At 35.3% G+C, this 19,446-nt stretch overlaps 1 protein-coding gene across 5 annotated transcripts in view; it reads left to right on the plus strand.

The window, feature by feature from the left end:
* Nucleotides 1–19,446, plus strand: part of LOC108736004 (potassium voltage-gated channel protein Shaw-like) — a 184,865-nt gene that overhangs the window by 21,897 nt on the left and 143,522 nt on the right. For 4 of the 5 annotated variants that reach the window (XM_018468256.2, XM_018468290.2, XM_018468275.2 and 1 more), the window contains exon 1: nt 8,312–8,637. The exons of the other annotated variant lie outside the window; for it this stretch is intronic. The gene's annotated coding sequence lies outside the window, so the exon portion shown is untranslated. Of the gene's footprint in view, nt 1–8,311; nt 8,638–19,446 lie in introns of those variants that run through there. 5 annotated transcript variants of the gene reach the window in all.

Consider the following 19,446-nt stretch of genomic DNA (forward strand, 5'->3'; position numbering starts at 1 on the left):
GGTAGACTTATAATTTCTCGTTTCGAATGTTTTTGTGCGTCATGAAACACGAACTACGATGGCGATCGTTATAAATCTTGAGTCAGAAATTATAAATTGGCTGAACGGACTTTTTTGCTTGCAAAGGCAGTTCCACCAGTAGCGTTTCACTAATTGATACATGTATAGCAGGTATAATTTATCGTCGCTTGCTGTGAGGGCTGCAGTACGCATGTCGTTGTTCGTAACTGTAAATTTATTTCTATCCTATCCAAACAGTGGCAGATACCGGATACTGATTGGGATGTTCCGGTATTATATATATACTTGTACATGCATGCAAGTATCGACTCAGACGTCTTTACCTGTATCTCGGTTGTGGAGTTAATTTATATGGAAATTGTTCGTTGTCAGGTATTCTGTCGACCTAGACAAGGAGTTTCGATTGCAAATTTTCCCCACTACACCAACCAGCCCTTTCGTGGTCCTCAGAAAGTATCAGTAGGGAGTTATACATACACGCTTTTGTAACGTGTGCGAGTGTGTGTGTGTGTTGTGTGTCAAGGGTCATGCGATCAGCCAACAAATCAACGAGCGAACTGCGTCGCATTATTGTCGTGAAACAGTGACCTCAAATCCATTCATTTCACCAAAATCGGGTCGCTATTCCAAATTGAACAATTAAATGGATATTAAGGTCCATTGTTTTAATAGATTGCGAGAGGGCTGATGCAATTAACTGTTTTCTTTTGCCAAATAATTGTTTCTTCAATTAGAGTATACATATCGCATTGTTGTCATATCTAGGAACCAGTCGAACGGACTGATGATGAGATTAATAATGTAGGCGCAAGCAGTAGGACTATCACCGAGTTGTGCTTGATCGTCCTTAAAATTTTAAATCTTTTGGGTGTTTCATTCCTACCAGTAACTAACACTGGTCCGGACTACTCCAGAAATTAGGGCGAAGACCCTCTTCAGCCTTCAGGAATTGTGGAAATGGGTGGGTTGTGGTTCGGGTGAGAAAGATGAGACGGACGAAATGAAGACAGAAGAGAATGAAAGATTATCTGTGGAATATTACTGCCCCAGCATTTGCCTAAGTGATCCGAGGAAATCACAGAAAAATTTAGATCAAGGCGGACGGACCCGGAATCGAACCGGCGTCCTCCTGAATGCTAAGCAATGGTCTAACTTCTAGGCCATGCCGCACGGTGATATTGATGTTCTTATCGCTCAGTGAACTATTACATTTTCTTTATTTTATCATCATCATCATCATCATCATCATTCGTCAGTCCTAAGACTAGTTGGACACACTTTTTCCATTCCTGAGTTAATCTTTTCTTTTAAAGCATTTCCATAAAACTGGATCGTCCCACATCCTTAACTGTTTGTGAACAGTCTGAAATAAAATAATTATTAAAAATATATTGAACAAATTTTTTATTCAATTACCATATATATTTTCCTTAAATTCAAAAGTTTTAAAAGATATGCTTGAGTTTTTACCAATTGTAGACCTGGTTGTCTATAACAAACTTATGTCGAAGACGTCAATAAGTTTTCTATTGTTTTCTTTTTGTGAGAATGGCATATTCGGGTTCCTGGGAGTTTTAGAAGATCCTAACTATTTTGTAATGCGACTGCCTTTCGTTGCCTTCAATCCCTATAAGTTTAAGTTTAAGCTTTTCTTGGAAGCTCAGTAGTTGTCTCTCATACTTAGACAAAACTTTTTGATACTCTGCAGATACCTTACTTATTTGTACGCTGCAATCTAATTCCGATGTCAATTGGACTTCACTTAACCCATTTCTTTTGACGTTTTGTTTCTAAATCACCTCTAAAAATTTTCTGTTCATACATGACGATTTTATTAACTAAGAAAAATAAAAACCCAATTAAGCCTTCATTTGCGTATCAAAAGATCACTGGAAACAATTTTGAACTTATGAATAAATAAGCAAAAACCATTTGGTTTTATAAAAGTCTGAACAGTTATTATTACAGTGCTTTTTGCTCTTATTTACCCGATGTGTATTTCCAACTCGCTCACTAATTTTGAAGCGCACTGTAAGTAATGCAAAAATTTCAATTAAAACATTGGAAGTGGTCCAAGAGTACGAGACAAAGTAGTCCAATCTAGTTTGTAAAATCAGGTAAATTTGAAGTGTGTACGCTATTTTGTACAGAATATTTTCAACATATCATGGATCAAACAGCTGCATCGATAGCCACTATAAATAATCTACCGGCTGCTTGTGTCATTTACTAATATTAAAAATTACGATTGCGACTCTAAGAATTTACCTAAGTATATTGTGTGCTTATAAAGTCGAAAAAATTGAAAATTAATGCCTACATTATAATCAGACGGAACAAAAATGTATTCTTACCTTCGTTTTCTTGTACAAGTAATTGAAAATGTAGTCTTTTTACCTTTCAATTGCAGAACAAAACCACACCAGGTCGATAAAGCGTCCAGAGTGATTTTCATTTGTTTGAAAAGATTTATTGGTAGAGATTTTCCGCGAAACTTAGGAAGTAAAGTAAAGCAAACCATCAGGTCTAATAAACCGACTGCAGACGAAAGGCTAAGTCGCTTTTCAGAAAAATTCCTTCATTTATCACTCACGAGAATTTAGAAGGTTCAACCGGGTAGTCGGTTGAATAAAAAATTAATCAATGTCGACGGATTTACGGCTCTTTGCTTTTTGAACCACATGATGTATCAGATATTATTCCAATTTAAGAATGTACACTTTTATAGATTTTATCAGCACGTTTTTATATAACTTGCAATTGATACGTTTTTCGTGGATTCGGCTCGAAGGACCAAAAAAAAACTACGCTATCTCCTAAAAGGTATGTGCCTAGCATCACTTAAAAATGTTTGCTGTTACATTTATAGGGTGGTGGAGCATGTATCTTACTATTCTCAATTGTCCTCCTAGTACTTAATCAATGGATAAATCTGAGCCGACAGGGGTCTTTTGCTCCTAAACACACACGATTGACACGTGGATTCGGCTCGAAGGACCAAAAAAATAAACTACGTCAAGTCAAGTCCAAGTAGATAACATGCATAGGACAATTTTTTTTTGGTTTAATTGAGTATTCGGTTAAATAAAGAATTAATCAAAGTCGACAAATCAACGGATCTTTGGTTACATTAATTGCACTCGTTTATTATGCCATAATAAAGCGTTTTGCACTTTTACATAGGTTTTCACTTCATTTTTCCTCGTTTTGCCGTAAATTGCTTTAATCGGGTTTACGATGGAATCGTTTCCACAAGTAAGAACTTGAACTAAGATAAATTGCTTTGATAAGAAATACGGTAATTAATCTGCAAGCCGTAAGGCATTTTTAAAAGTCCGGCAAGGATCGTCTATCCATTAAAGTTGATTTCACATTTTCACTGCCAACGGTTTTCTTCTTAATATTAGTAAAATATGACCATAAGTGTAGAATAGAAATGCTACTTATCTAAATATCTGTCTATCCGTATGTAAAAGTTAGGGTTAGCGTGGCTTATTTAAACGGAAATAAAACATGTTTAATTGAAGAACCTGAAGGTCCCATAGGATGTCGAAATAACACAGAACTTAGATTTTGATCATAATCTAACCTCTTGTAAACTTTTGCTACTTACCACTTATATCTAGTACACTTTGACCAAGAAGACCTTTCCCGTGACAACGAAAAGTGATTAACCTTTGGTTCAAAACTCTTCACACATTCCAACCAGACAAACCTGCTATGGGGGATCATTATGATAAAAATGTAAGTAGTATGCACCATAGTCAATGGTACCACCTTAACAGCATAGTTAAGGAAAGAACAATTTAATTTAAAACAGTCACAATAATCTACAACCTGAGGACGGTCCTGTGCGTTCCCTGTTATGTCGTGTGTCTTATTTTAGGGATTCTCTTCTTTGATATCAAGGATTTCATTCTTACGGTTGAAATACGTAAATAAGTATCATGTCATTTTATTGTAGCAACAACTGTTCTACAGTGACATACTGACTTACACTAATGACTGATCTTGAACCGAAATCGGTGCAAGTGAGTTAGCTGATGATACGATTTTATTACCGTATTACCGTTGTTTCAAGAATGATTACTTTCTATTGAGTTAGGGAATGTGTTTCTATTTCCATTGTCTATTTCTCTTAATCAACTAACAGGTCCGCTATTGACGACATCAAAGTGTTTTTCGTATGAATTCAATTCAATTGCCTCACGCTGCAAAAATCCATTAGACAGATAGTCTATGAACATCTTCATGCTGCTTGAAGAATAGCAAAACATTTTATGGTGTCAATGAGAACGATAAGAACCTACAGCTTCCATGACGCATTATTACTTACTTAGCAGGTAATGTACATACACCCAGGAGCTAAAACTTTTTCGTTGTCAAAGCGCTCGCATTGAAGGTTTTTATCGCTGCAGGGGAACGTGTACTCTACATAGAAAATATTGCGGTTGAAGCAGCGTAGAACTTAATATCGATTTATCACGAAAACGACCATGTAAAACATTGTTCGAAATGTTTGAACAGTCGGTGATTGTTGCTTTTACCTTTTTTTCTCTGCAGTTTGCATTCCAATACATAATCCTAAGTGCATGTCACCAAATTAGTTGTAAAATCAAGTACTATAGACGAGAATTGATCAAATGAATTACATTTATTAGATTTAGTTACTTTAAGTTCATGATTGACACAATCAATTAATTATAATTGCTAATGAAGAATTTGGGAGGTGGTTGTTTATTATGTACATATTTGGTACCTATTAATTCTGATAGGTACATTCTAACTTTAGAAGTTACTGTTTCTTTCAAGAAGTTAGAGATATGCCCCTTCCCTTTATTAGGATGCGTCGTAGCATAATTCCAAATCCAATCAAATTGTCTGCGGAGCTCATTTCTCCACCGATCATCGAGCGAGAACTAGACAAAAGTGTACAGTACCATTTGCAAAATTATATAAACTGCCTCGTTAAAATTTAAGAATATGCTTTATTTAAAAGCATATTTAGCCAAAACTAATAACAGGTGAATTAACTTAACGTTCTACACACCTATAAAACTTTTGCTTTGTTTTCTATTGTTAATTTATATACATTTTTGTTTTAAGAAATTGCTAAACATTTTCGTCTAGTACTGTACAGTTCTAGCCGATCTCCTAAGACCGCCTGTTAAGGAACCTTATTTGTGATATGCCGGCGCAGGGACTTTATGGCATAAACATTTTCATATTTTATTATACCTTTTGTGTAAATTATATTGTTATTGGACTTAAATATATTTCCGAAATCTACGGTCACGTAGGCAAATTCGCAGAAGCACAAATGAGGGTTTATCCCATGCTTAGTATATTGTGCATTGATATTACCGTCAATAACCTCGTTATTGGGAGGGATAATTTGTCGATTTCGGAATCTAGTGTACAAAATTTTAAGTTTGATAGAACAGTTCTTTTGTAGACTCGCTGAGAGTAACTAGACTAGTTATTTTCATAATACATTAATAAAAATCAATATTTATAGTAAATTAGAATAAGTCGTAGTTGTAAGTTGTACAATAAATTCGTTATATTTACAACTCGGCGTTTCTATGGTCCTTCGAGTTATATATGTGGTACAATTGTACAAAAAGTTCGAATCAATAATTTGAATATTTCGAACGTAAAAAACACCGCTCATCGAGAGCTCTGCTCGTTCAAGCTTGTTCCAACTATTTCTGTCTTGCTCACGCCTAGTGTGTATTCTTTCTATCTTCGCGCAGATTTCTTCAAGGTCACAATTTTAACAAATTGAAATGGACTGTAAGTACGTATTATTTCATTGTTTGGGAAAAGGTTTACGTTAGGTTATGGACCAGGATATCCAGCCGTCCAAATTGAGATAGGTTCAATTAATTGCATCAATAATTATAAACAATATTGTTCAATAATTTATAATTATATTCCCGTTTATTGCTTGTTAAAAACTTACGGGCCATGAATTTCATCATCCTTTGTCATTTCTTTCGCTTTCAATTTCGATCGAAATATACTTAATACTACAAATGTAATCAGCCACTATGAAATAAAGCGAGAAATGGTTCTGATTTACAGAGTTTCCACTCAGTTCTCCATTTTCCTAATAATTTAATTAAAACTCGTCAGATTGTAAAGTTCATCCGCGGAGAATTCCCTTTCCGAAGTACTCGTTCATAATTACTGAAGATCTAGGACAACCTACTTCCCATTTGATACAAGAGCGAAACGGATTTAATTCTAGAAATGTTCCATTTCGGTAAGAAGGCGGTGAAAACTTTTGCTTTTAGATTTTCACTAAGCAATTGCTGAATAGACGGTAGATAGCCAATCAGTGAAGCAAAAATTAACAATTCGCCAGTTAACAAAGAGAAACCAACAGTGACTGAAGAAATGCATCATCTTCTACATGGGGCAAATTTTATTATAAGATATCCATAATCCACGGTAGAAATAAGTTTCGGACTGCTGGGCCGTGGTAAAGATTATTGATTAGCTGTAGATGTTCCATCCGCAACTGCGACCTTCATCTTTAGTGAGAATTCATTGACAACGCTGATGGAGGTTATCAGTTTGTTTTAAGATTGACATCATATTCTTTTGTATTTGTTTTAGAGGAGCTTTTTTTGGTCTTCTCCCTTTCATATTGTAATTGAATTTCAATTTCTTCTATCTTCTCTTCCACATGTGCTAACTGACTTACTCTATCTCAATTGTAACTTCACCTACTTATTATTGATTACTTGTCTTTGTCTACTTCTAAATTTTTTCTCCTTTGTTTTATGCCTTTATTTTCATCTTCTTCTTTCTCTTCAATCTACATTTTTTTCGCCTTTTGTTGTTCCTTTTTTACTTTGGTGTAGGTACTTTCTTCTATATCAATAACTGCATCTATTTTCATATTTTCACCTTTTTTCTTTCCAGTTTCTCTCTCCTTTTGCTTTTCATCGTCTTCTTTTTCATTTTTGTCCATTTTTTTCATAATTTTTTCTAATAATATTGTTAATGCTTCCATTTTGTTTTTTTTTTCCTCTAGAAATGCCCAAATTTAAAATCGAGCATTTATACAACAAAATATCTACTTTGAAAAACCGCCAGGATTACAAAACAATATGACCCTAATATGTAATTCAGCAAAACCACCGAAAGCTTTACTACAAACAGATATCTCTCTCGTCGCGTCCACACGCATCTACACGTTTCAAAGTCAACTTGAGCGATACGTGATTTGGTTTTGTTGGAACAATTCGATCATTTGTTTTTAGCTTCTGCTAGTTCGCCAATCATACACCTGTTAAATATATTCATATCAGAACAGTTTATGTCCATGATTTGTAACATATCGAAACTAACAGGCGTAACTCTTCATTTTCATCCTTTTAGATCTCATCAATATGGTTCTTCATATTCAATATCGATAAAAGCAAGTTGATGTAACATCATTACCAAGCATATCGTATTAACATTTTTGACGTGACAACGTCTTATAATTCGATGGAGCCGGCTGCACGCACGAAAAAACATGACTCATGCGGCGTTACCTCGCTCTGAGGCGTTCGCGCGGAACGAGCGACAAAGAGGCACAATCGATCTCCGCGTTCGGCAGCGTTCGACATCTGTCTCTCCCCTACTTGAGTGAGCGATGCGTCCGCGTGGACAGCTGCTATACAATAATACATTTCCATTTACCTCCTTCTCTATATCCATTCAAAATATCTATCAAGCAAATAAAATTAAAATTTTCTTTTGAAAAATGAAACCATTCCATCAGTATTTTCTTATGACGTTGTCACGTTCAACTACCGTCAGTAAACCGACTTTACAGACAACCGATTTTTTTTTTTTGATATTGTATTTATAATTCACTTGCTATATATTTCGTCCTGTTGCATGTCCAAGAACCGCACTGTTGACTAAATTATCCGCCAAGTTTTTTTGTACTACTTTTCAGTAACAGTTGGTACTCCATGTGACGTATTTCCTTTCCGTTTTCCATTTAACTAGAGCTTAGACTGATGTGTGAGATCGATTTCTCAGAAGTTTTAGGCGTTAGGGGATGATTTTTTCCGTTTAGTGCATTTGCTTCGTTTATATTAATATTTCTTAGTCATTTGGTTTCTCGTTTTGTGGAATTGGTCGATTTTTTCAGTCACGACATTCAAACATTCAACGCCTGCTGGGTTGGCGCGCAAGAGAGAAAAGTGCCAATCGTCTGCGCCACCTGTTCCGGCATTTCGGCTTGCATTAGTTGCTACAGAGCTTTCACGTTAGAGAGTCACTCCGCCACCCGCGTCTTTCACACATTCAACATTTCCGTATCCGGGAAAATTTTGAACCGCAACCGTGAAAAGTGTTACCCCGTTCACGTCATGACTAAAATGCACTGTCAATATACGCGGGCGCTGCTTCCCCGAACCCATTGCACATAAACTAACTGCAATTTCTTTTCTTTGTGTTGTTGTGACCGTAAATTTAGCACGCTAGATTGTTGTATCGAACTGTCGTCGGATAGAGGCTCTTTTGGTGTTAGTTTTTGTGTTGTGGTATACGAACGAGGAGAGCGAAAACTATGGTGCCAAGCTGTCTGCGTTGAAAGATAGAGAAAAGGTAAGATTATTCTTCAGTTTTCGAAGGGGTAGCGAAGAGGAGGCGAGCTTTGGTAAAGGAAACAGGGTGTGAACTGATTTAAAATTCAAATGAGTCACTTGGTAGTTTTACCTGCCTTTATGCCCAGTATTTGCATAAAGTTTGTGTACACAAAGATGTTTGTCGTGCGAGAAACACCGAATAAAAAATGATGTCATTCTGTATAAAGAACTTCAGGAGGCGGAGGTGACTTACATTTGAAATGAGGACGAATTGTGAAAAATTGTGCCCATATTTCTTTATAAGACCGAACTGGGGTGAACGTTGGATTTGTTGGATTATTGGATAGAATTTTCTTTTACGATAAAAAATCGACACTTTAATCTTTTAAGTGAAATAAAACTTGAATCAGGTGAAATTTCAGTAACCATTGACATATCGTCTTCCATAGGCTTAAATTGTGATATTATGGCATTCAGTTAGGGCATTGATGAAAAATCACATAATTAATTGTCTTCACAGAAACCTTCAAAACTGGAAACCACACTAGTGAATACTCATTGCTACGTGTGGTTTACTAGAGCACCTTGATTAATACCTAACATACAATGCATGGATCTTTTGACTCTTTTTTGCATTATTTGTTATGTTTTTGAAACAATATGTACTTAGGTACTACTGTTAAAACATATTCTTCCAGTAATGATTTACTAAAGAACATACTTTGAAAATACTTTATAAGAGTTTAAAAACTTTGAAAGAAGTAATTACGATTTTCTATTCAATAGTTTAATAAATAACTTTATAGCTAGGTAGGTTCAATTAGAGATTACAATTTCTTATTTCAATCCTCAGAAAAATTGTAAATCTAGCTTAAAAGTGGTTTTGACGATGAGCTTCATATACATATGCAAATAGTGGCATTCGTCGCCGGCATCTCTGCGAGTGATTTTTGAATCAAATTTGTCATATAATCCGGTCGTATGTTAGCCGAAGTTGTACTTACTTTACGATGTGCATGTAGTACAGTGCATTTCAAGTAATTTATTAGTTATTGGTTTATTTTGCTATATCGTACTCAAAACTGCTTTTGAGAATCTATTTCTCAGTTTCTGATTTGCTGTATTTTCATTCAGTATGATAATTCCAGACGAATGATGAGGATACTGTGGATAGAGAAGGTTAGAAATGAAGAGAATTTAGAAAGAGTAGGAAAACAGAGTCAATAAGAAATACGTGGCATATAGTTGGGACGATTAATATTGGCAGTCTACAATAAATTGTCTGTGAGAATGGACGTATCTTTCTTCTTGTTTCCAGGTGGAGACTGTAGTCATTTACTGCGTTTTGAACACGCCCTTGTTAAGTTAGGAAATGCTTCATGAGTAGACAGAGTGAAAAGAGATAACCAAATAATAGTAAGCTGTTAGAGGTTGCTTAGGTATGCAAAAGGTCAAGGTCGGCTCCATAACTACCCGGTTGGAATTATATCTTTAAACAAGTTTCTTTGATTTCCTAAATTGCTGAGAATGTTGAACTTCCTTTAATGCCCGATGCTGACTTCTGCTTGTCTGCATCTCTTTCTGTTACACATTAATTGTTGTAATGTGATCTCTTTTCTTTATTAGTGTCCGCTGCAATTCCTACCTGACATCTCTTTCCTATGTTTACGATATTCCCTACAACATCTGTCGTGAGTGAAAGTAAGAATTCTGACAGCAACCTCTCCAGTCTAGTTAGTAAGTTGAAAGAAGAAAATAAATGTGACAGTTTTATTGCAGACTATGCCAAGTTTGAACGTCCCAACTATAGGTTGGTAGGACACATTCTCAGGCATGAAGTGCTAATCAGAGGCATATTAGAAGTAGAAACAGGAATTAAGAGGAGTAGGGATGGACTTAGATTAGATTACTGTTGACAAATAGTTAAGGATGTGGGATGTTCTAGAAAAGAGTGGAGGTGCTTGCCCAACCGGTCTTAGGACTGACGATCTCATGATGATGATGATGATGATAATGATGGAAAAAAGAAGAAATGTAGTAAATTAAGTTTGAATTCTGATTTTTTCATGAATCACTAGAATGCTAGAACTGCCTCCAAAGAACTCAGTAATGTTTTACGAAATTAAAACAAAAAAGTCTGTTCTTTAATATATATATAGGAATATTATCCTGTGTCCCTAACTATTATTCGTCTCTATATAACAAAAATTAAATATTCCTCTGGTTTGTGATAAAACTTTTAACACTCATTGTTACAAAAAGCAGACTCATTAATTCATCAGCTGTATCACAAAATATTCTGTTTCCCTCTAGAATTTTCCCCCAGTTCCGAACTCGTTGAATAACATCCGAACAAGGATTGATACAATACGTCCTGTATTTACAAAGTGTTAACAATACTACCCTAACTTTTCGGTGGCAATTATTTATACTTTGTACACGAACTGTCGAGCTCTGCTTTCCAATCCACTTCCGTTTGAAAATGTTATAATTTCGATAACTCTAAAGAAATTTAAACAATTAGCGAGCAAAGTTTCACTTCCACAGTGAATTATTACAATGAAACGGGACTCTGTAAGGGGTTCGGAATGGAATGCTTGTGTTCATATCTATTAATTATTATAATATATATACAATGGAATGGCAATTAATCAAAAATAGTGTTACCTACATGCGTAATTTCACAGAAAATAAATTAATTATTTAAGTAGGTACTTAGCAGTTTTGGGAATAGACCGTACATAAATACTTAATCTTATTCTTCATTTTTGACTTATTGAACTGGATTTATNTATTTATATTAGCTTTAATTTCATTGTACTGCTCTACGATGTTCCTGTATTACAGTCCTCGAATAGATACCAATAAATATGAACAAATGCTTGTAATGTATAAAAAAGGAATCTACAATACTCTATTTATTTATAGGGTTGTTCGGAAAGTCATTTCGTTTTCTTTTTGTGGAAATGAAAGACAGTTTTCGTATAATAAACAAATACTTTATTAAATTATATATTGACCGTTCTGGTCCAACACCTTAATGGAATGGCAATTAATCAAAAATAGTGTTACCTACATGCGTAATTTCACAGAAAATAAATTAATTATTTAAGTAGGTACTTAGCAGTTTTGGGAATAGACCGTACATAAATACTTAATCTTATTCTTCATTTTTGACTTATTGAACTGGATTTATTATGTGATAAAGCACGCGCACCTATCAGATTAATAAATTGATATTCTCTCGAAACTATAACATTGCAATTTCGAACATATTGGTTCACTTCAGCACGCCATAGATAATATAATGTGATAAATCACGCGCATGTATCAGATTAATAAATCGATATTCTGTCGAAAGTGTAAGATCGCAATTTCGAACATATTGGTTCACTTCAGCACGCCATAGATAATTCTGAGGCAGTTCCGACTGATCGAAGCTGCTGCTGTTGACATCAACATCAGATAACTGTAGACAGCGTAGAAATTAGAGGTTTGGATCCGGCACCCGGGTGGATTCGGTACTTTTTTTAGGATCCGGCGGGATACCAGATAATAACATCGAGTCCCTACCCAGCAGTGCCGTGTAATTCTACCAGAGAAACAAGAAGAAGCTAACACAAGTAATATTAATTTAATAAGTATAAAAAAAAATGAATTACATTTATTTCCATGTAATAAAATAAACAAACAAATAATTGAAATCGCTCAGTCAAAAAAGGTTTCATTTATTTTTTTGTAGCTTCTTCAATGAACTGAAAATGTATCTATATTGTTTTCGTACAAGGTCGCTTATTTATGTCATATTCCACTTTGTTGTCCTTATTAAGTAAAATGTTGGTATTTATCATTTATATAAAGTGCCCACTAACCATTTCTATAATATAAATTGTAGGTAATCTTCAAAGTTATAGTCGAATTATATGCACATTAGGCACGCACCAAATTTGACCAGCTATAAAGTATCATTTTGTTTAATAAGTTTTTAAAAGGAAGTTCGGTAGGACATTGGAAAACAGAAAATCCTTCCTTAATAGTTATATGTAATGTATAAGCCATTATCCTTCAGCCGAGACTCTACGAGAGATGCGAAGGAAATTCGTTTAAGGAAATAACTAGGTAACGAAGATCAAAAGGTTTACTTTTAACAGGACTTTTCCACATTAAATATTACAAGGAAGATTTAGTGGTTGCTACGTTAGCTTTTATTTATGACTTTGTTTTTATCTTAATTGTGGTCTGATAATATAATAGTACAGGCACTACCTTTTTTTTTTTGGTATAAGGGTTCATTTTAGATTGCACGATCCGCATCTAATAAACGCCTTGACTAATAAAAAGGGGGTGACGCACCGAGCGACAGGTCTAAAAATTTTCTTGATCAGTTTAAAAATGACCGAATATTTGGTGGCATTGTTAGATGTAATCATACGCGCGAACTATAAAAGTTAATCATTAATTTCATTCGTTGTGAAGTTAACAATACTGCAAGATGTTGCAGCAGTAGGTACATCAAATGTAGTGTTCAAGCACTTGATTGGTAACAATCTTTACCGCGCGGTTAGTCGCTCAGTCTGTAAATGCTCTAACTTTACATATGTCTAAACGATGTAGAAAAGGTTCTTGTACTACAGATATTTAAAATTATTTCCCGACTACATTTGCTAAAATTAATGAAGATTTGTCTGATTTCGGTAATTAGGAAGTCAGATAAGTCAAGACGGAAGGAGTGGTAGGGATATAAAGTAGAGGCTAGCGCAGAGTCGAGTCGCCTTCAATAACAAAAGTCATTTCAGTTCGTCAACTGTTAATTTAGAAATTCGAGAAAGATTGTTAAAGGTGTATGTTTGGAACAGGGGGTGCGGCGGAAAAGAAAAGAGAAGTTTTCGAAGTGTGGTGTTGCAGGCGAATGATGAGGATACCGTGGATAGAGAAGGTTAGAAATGAAGAGGTATTAGAAGGAGTAGGAGAACAGAGGACTCTATGGAAGTCGGAAGGCATGAAGGACTAGTCAGAGACATATTAGAAGCAGAAACAGGAGTTAAGAGGAGTCGTTAGATTACTGTTCACAAATAGTTAAGAATGTGGGATATTCTAATTTTAGGGAAATGCGAAGATTAGCTCAGAATAGGAATGATTGGAAGAGCATCATTGTGGACGGTCTTCGGACTGACGACCTTATGATGATGATGATTGATTATATAAACTCAGTCAACTCAACTCTTTCTCTATTGCGACTTTAAAGAGAAAACGAAGGAAGAGCCTATTTTTTATGCTCTGATTTAAAAATTTTTCCAAATAGATGGTCCACACTCGCTTAAATACAGATAACGATGAACAAAATTTCGTATATCCAACTTTGTGTCAATAATCGCTCGCCTTTGAAATAAATTCATGACGGATACACAGAGAGACAGAACGTTTATTGCAATTCCATTAATATCCCTTAATACATACTCAGGAAGTTGCACATGAAGGAAAGTTAAGACCTTTAATTGGTAATGAATTTTTATTTCTACTTTAAAATAACTAAAGGTTTTTAATATCGTATTCAAGGATGTCAGATAAAAACCACGTCGAGATCATTCAAAATACGCCAACAGGATGGTCCATTCCCTCTTATAGGACTTTTTAGGGCACAAGAATTCTGTTATTTTTGTGATATGGGACCGCGACAGTGGAAACCAAACCACACTAGTATTCTTCTCCGTTTTCCTTTTTTCTATTAACGAGAAAAGCTTCTAGGTTGATGGAAACCTGCGGCTTTTTAGTAAAATTGTCCATCACTCCTCGTTAAAGTTCGTTCGTCTTTTTCATTAGATACGTACTTCCTGCGTTTATCCTTCCTTTTTCAAAAGCAGTTCATACTTATACAAATAACTATAGAATGCTTTCGTGACTTCAACCCTTTTTAATGTATTTCACTAATTAGCCTCTCCCTAATGAATAAGCGTATGAGGTCTTTAACTTCTTTACGGATATAGTATTTTAAATACTTATTTATATTAGCTTTAATTTCATTGTACTGCTCTACGATGTTCCTGTATTACAGTCCTCGAATAGATACCAATAAATATGAACAAATGCTTGTAATGTATAAAAAAGGAATCTACAATACTCTATTTATTTATAGGGTTGTTCGGAAAGTCATTTCGTTTTCTTTTTGTGGAAATGAAAGACAGTTTTCGTATAATAAACAAATACTTTATTAAATTATATATTGACCGTTCTGGTCCAACACCTTTTGCCATCTTTCTGGTAGTAGCATAATTCCACGCTCATAAAATTTTTGGTCTTTGCTGGCAAAAAACTGATCGAGGAGGTTTTTGACCTCCTCATTTTAGGTGAAGGTTTTACCGTCTAAAAAATTTTGGAGTGACCGGAACAAATAATTATCCGATGGTGCCAGGTCTGGAGAATATGGTGGGTGTAGCATTGTATCCCATTCAAGCTGTAAAAGCTTTTGGCGAGTGACCAAACCTGTGTGAGGTCTCGCGTTGTCTTGGTGAAACACTACACCTTTCCTGTTGATTAGTTCTGACCTTTTCTGTTGAAGTGTATCATTCAGTTTGTCCAGCTGATGACAGTAGACTGCCGAATTAATCGTTGTGTTATTCGGTAAAAGCTCAAAAAAAAACGATTCCTTTAAAATCCCACCAAACAGACAGCATCACCTTTTTTTGGTGAATATCGGCTTTGGAAATGGTTTGAGCCGGTTCATTTTTTTTGCTCCATGACCTCCTGCGTTTGACGTTGTTGTATACAACCCATTTTTCGTCCCCAGTGATGATGCGCTTCAAAAACGGATCATTTTCGTGACGTTTGAGAAGCGAATCGCAGACGTCAATGCGGCGACACAGATTTCTCTCTGTGAGAACATGGGGAACCCATACATCGAGCTTCGAGGATAATCCCAGGCCTTTCAAGTGGTCATAAACTGTTGAATTTGATAAATTTAACCTCAATCCGATCTCACGTGTTGTTATTCGCTGGGTCACATCAACTAATGCCTTTATCGCGTCTTTAACAGGTTCAACCGGCCTTCCCGAAAGTGGTGCATCTTCGACATCAAAATTGCCGGATCGAAATTTAGCGAACCAGTTCTGGCACTGGCGTACTGTCAACACACCTTCTCCATACACATCAGTCAATTTCTTTCTGGCTTGAACAGCATTTTTACCCTTTCTGTAGTAAAACAGTAAGATATGTCGAAAATGCTGCTTATCGCTCTCCATATTTAAAAGGGCACCAACCAAAAACTACTGCGTAGAATTAATTGGAATTTTTCACACACAAGCCTTGCTATATAAAAATTATACGGTTTAAATGTGAAGTTGGTTGCAAAAGAATACAATTAAATCCTCTGTCGGGAAAAAACGAAATGACTTTCCGAACAACCCTATATTTCAAAGTCAAAGAACTTAAATTTGCCACGTCATTAAATACCCTAACAGTTAGACATTATTGATCTTCGAATTTTTCATTGATTATGCTGTGAATTTCATCGTCATCATCATCCTCATCATAAGGTCATCTAGATATATCTGCATCGGCCTTCTGCTTAAATTTAATATCTTTATTATTTCTTATGTACCTAATTTACTTAAATTATGGTGTTATAAGTTAAAATGAATTGAAGTTAAAATTTTAATTCGATGTAAAATAACGATAATTGTTCTAAATGCCATTGTTTAAATAAGTGCTGAAAGGGATCCTACCGTCATCGTCAGCCACTTTTATCTAAAACGATTACAATTCAGTTTCAACGTTTCGGCAGGTCGTATGACTGTCTTTAAGTTTGTTTCTAAAATGAGAAGGAGTTCGCAAAGCTTTTCTGTGGAAAATAAAGGCAACAAACACAATGGGACATCACTTCAACGGGGACAAAATAGAGCGGGAAGTTCTAGGATGGAGCCAGGAGCAGATTAAGTTTTTACTTTACGTCTCCAGTCCTGCATCGCTGACATTTTGTAAAACAACGAAAACCGAGCGCAGTCTTGAGCGAAGCAGAGTTGGATGTACAGCATGTCCCAAAAGCAAAATATGTTGTAACTCAACTAAACAGCAACAGTACATGGTTACTCTGTAAGTAAGGATGTAACAAGTGTATATAATTGCAGATAGGGAATAAATTTGTGGGAAATTTGTAGGATTTTTTCCCTTAAGTATGACTTCATTTATTACCCCCAAGTTTATCAAAAATTAAACCATCGGGATTTAGAAAATACCACAAATGGCGTGGTGAGCGCCATCTGTAGTACGATGCTACATTTTAGGAACAAGGTCCATTTAAATATATGGATATCTACTTGCTGAAACTAATCCCGGCGTAGCTCACCTCAACGTGATAGGTACGTTACCATAATCGAACAAAACAATTCGAAGTGATCTGTATTCTGTCGAAACTGCCACACGTGGATCGCGATTTCGATCTTTTTGGATCTCATCAGCGCGTCGCAGGCAGTTCCGACAGAACACAGACCAACCTTTACCTGCTGTCTTAACAGCGCGTTTTAGAAAATAACACAAATGACGCGGTAAACGCCATCTGTAGTACGATGTTACATTTTAGGATTACGGATTACATCGGGATAGCTATAAATCAACATGATAATAAAGCACGTGTGCACCGCAAAATAATAAACTCTTAATCAGAATTCTATCGAAACTGTCAGATGTCGATTGCAATTGCGAGACTGTTGGTTATTATCAGTATACCATAGACGGTTTCGACACATTTCTGACCAGTTCACGCTGTGGTTGGTTAACAGAGATTAATAAATATCCCATGGACAGCGGAATATTGATGTTTTAGTGAGACCCATCAAACTTCAAAAGGAATTTACGTCTGAAGATTCCACCAGAATCACATCACACAGCATATTCTGAGTATGACATGTTTTAGACAGAGTAGGAGAGAGGATGTTATAGAATTCAATGAGGAAAAGAAGATATAGGATAATAAGATACTTTCTGAGATATGAAAGGTTACATAGAAATATATTATGTAAAAGCAGAAATAAGAATAAAAAATGGTAGATGAAGACCTTAACTATATTACTGTACTGTTTTCTGGATGTGGGGTTCTTGGTTTTAGGGCAAAGTGAGATTGCTTCAGGATAGGAAGGAGTAGGCATGAAGGGGTAGTTAGAGACCTATTAGAAACAAAAGCAGGAGCTGAGAGGAATATAAGTAGACCTAGACTAGATTATTGCTCAAAAGTGGTTAAGGATGTGGGATTTACTTGATGTGTTTCCCAAGCATTTGCTGTGATTGTATCATTTCGTCCCTTCATACCCAAAAAAAGAATTGAAGCTTCACGTAATATTTATGAAAGTCAAATGCAAAAATCTCCTGTTAAAAGTTGTTTACTAACACGTCACCATCTGAACATGCTAACTAACGAGTATTACTGTTAATGTGCCATGATAATCGACGACACAAACCTTTGTAATTAGGATCAATATTATCAAAGCTTGATGCAGCGGATTGTTTCGTTTTCTATTTTTTTTTAGTGATTCTTCTTTAGTGATTATGGTTTTTAGACCTACTCGCTCCAGATTACGTTCTGTTCCTGTATTCAGCATTTTTGATTAAAGGTTTAATGATTAGACTACTATTAGTAGCTTTCAAATTGGGAAATATTTTAGTAGTTATGTACCTACTTAACTCCGTATTCCGTCAAAACTTCACAGTTTACGATATCCATGGAATCCTACGAAATTCCAAACGTTTGTTAACCCTGTGCAATTTGAATGAAATGTTTGGCATTACGACAGCAAAACCAATGCGTAAATGTAATCCCCAACAGAGGATTTATTTTCACGCCTGGTGTTTCTATCATGCTTTGTAAATTGTCCGCATCAAAGATGCTCACCATTGCGATGCTGGAAACGGTTAAAAAATACAACATGAATTAAATAAAGCAAAAATTGCGCCTTCAGTTATCCATAAATATAATGTTGAGAATCCAAAATTGATTCGCGCTTGTTTCCAAGGTATCTCGAACAATAGGACGGAAGCAGCCAAAAATTGAGTTTTAACAAATGAAACTGATGACAGTAAAACAAACACGAACTGTCCAAAAAATTTTTTGCGTTTAATGCCGTTATAAATAATTAAAAAAAATTATATTGGGTGTTCCAAAACACAGTTTTCTCAGATTTCTTAGAGAATCCGTTTGGCTGAACAAAAATCCACTGTTACTAATACTGGGGCAAAGCTGCCTTCAGAGACGCATTTTTATTTTCCGTTGTCTTTATTTATTTATTTGTACGAACAAGTCAGAAAGTAAATAAAAGGGAAATCCTGAATACGTATCCGAACTGAGAGACATTGTCTAACCGAAACTGTAAACAAACGTTGGATCTTTTATTCGCTGTTTCCAGAATCCCATTGGTGACCATTGAAAACAGAATACTATACATTTTGTTGCTAAATTTATATGTACTGTTACATGTATTTATCTGTTAAATATTTATTTCTAATGTGCAAGCCTAACTTAACACTTTTATATTATAGGTAGATTTTTCGTCAAGTCGAGATGAAAAAGTCATTAATCATTTTTACAACGGAGTAGGTATAAAGATGGAAAAGGATTCGTTTCAGATGGAATCTAACATGATATTTGCAGTGGCGTACACAAAAATTACGTACCGTTAAGATAGTAAATATTTATTCACTTAAAATACTCACTTTTGATTACAACTTATACAACACTCAACACAAAATAATATTAGTGATACAGTAAGTGTCGTGTTTAAGAACAATGGGTCCTCGTCAACTCTAAAAACAGAAACGAATATGGACAATTATTTTATAATATACT

Source organism: Agrilus planipennis, unplaced genomic scaffold (genome assembly GCF_000699045.2).
Source record: "Agrilus planipennis isolate EAB-ADULT unplaced genomic scaffold, Apla_2.0 scaffold5, whole genome shotgun sequence".
In the NCBI taxonomy this organism is placed as follows: domain Eukaryota; kingdom Metazoa; phylum Arthropoda; class Insecta; order Coleoptera; family Buprestidae; genus Agrilus; species Agrilus planipennis.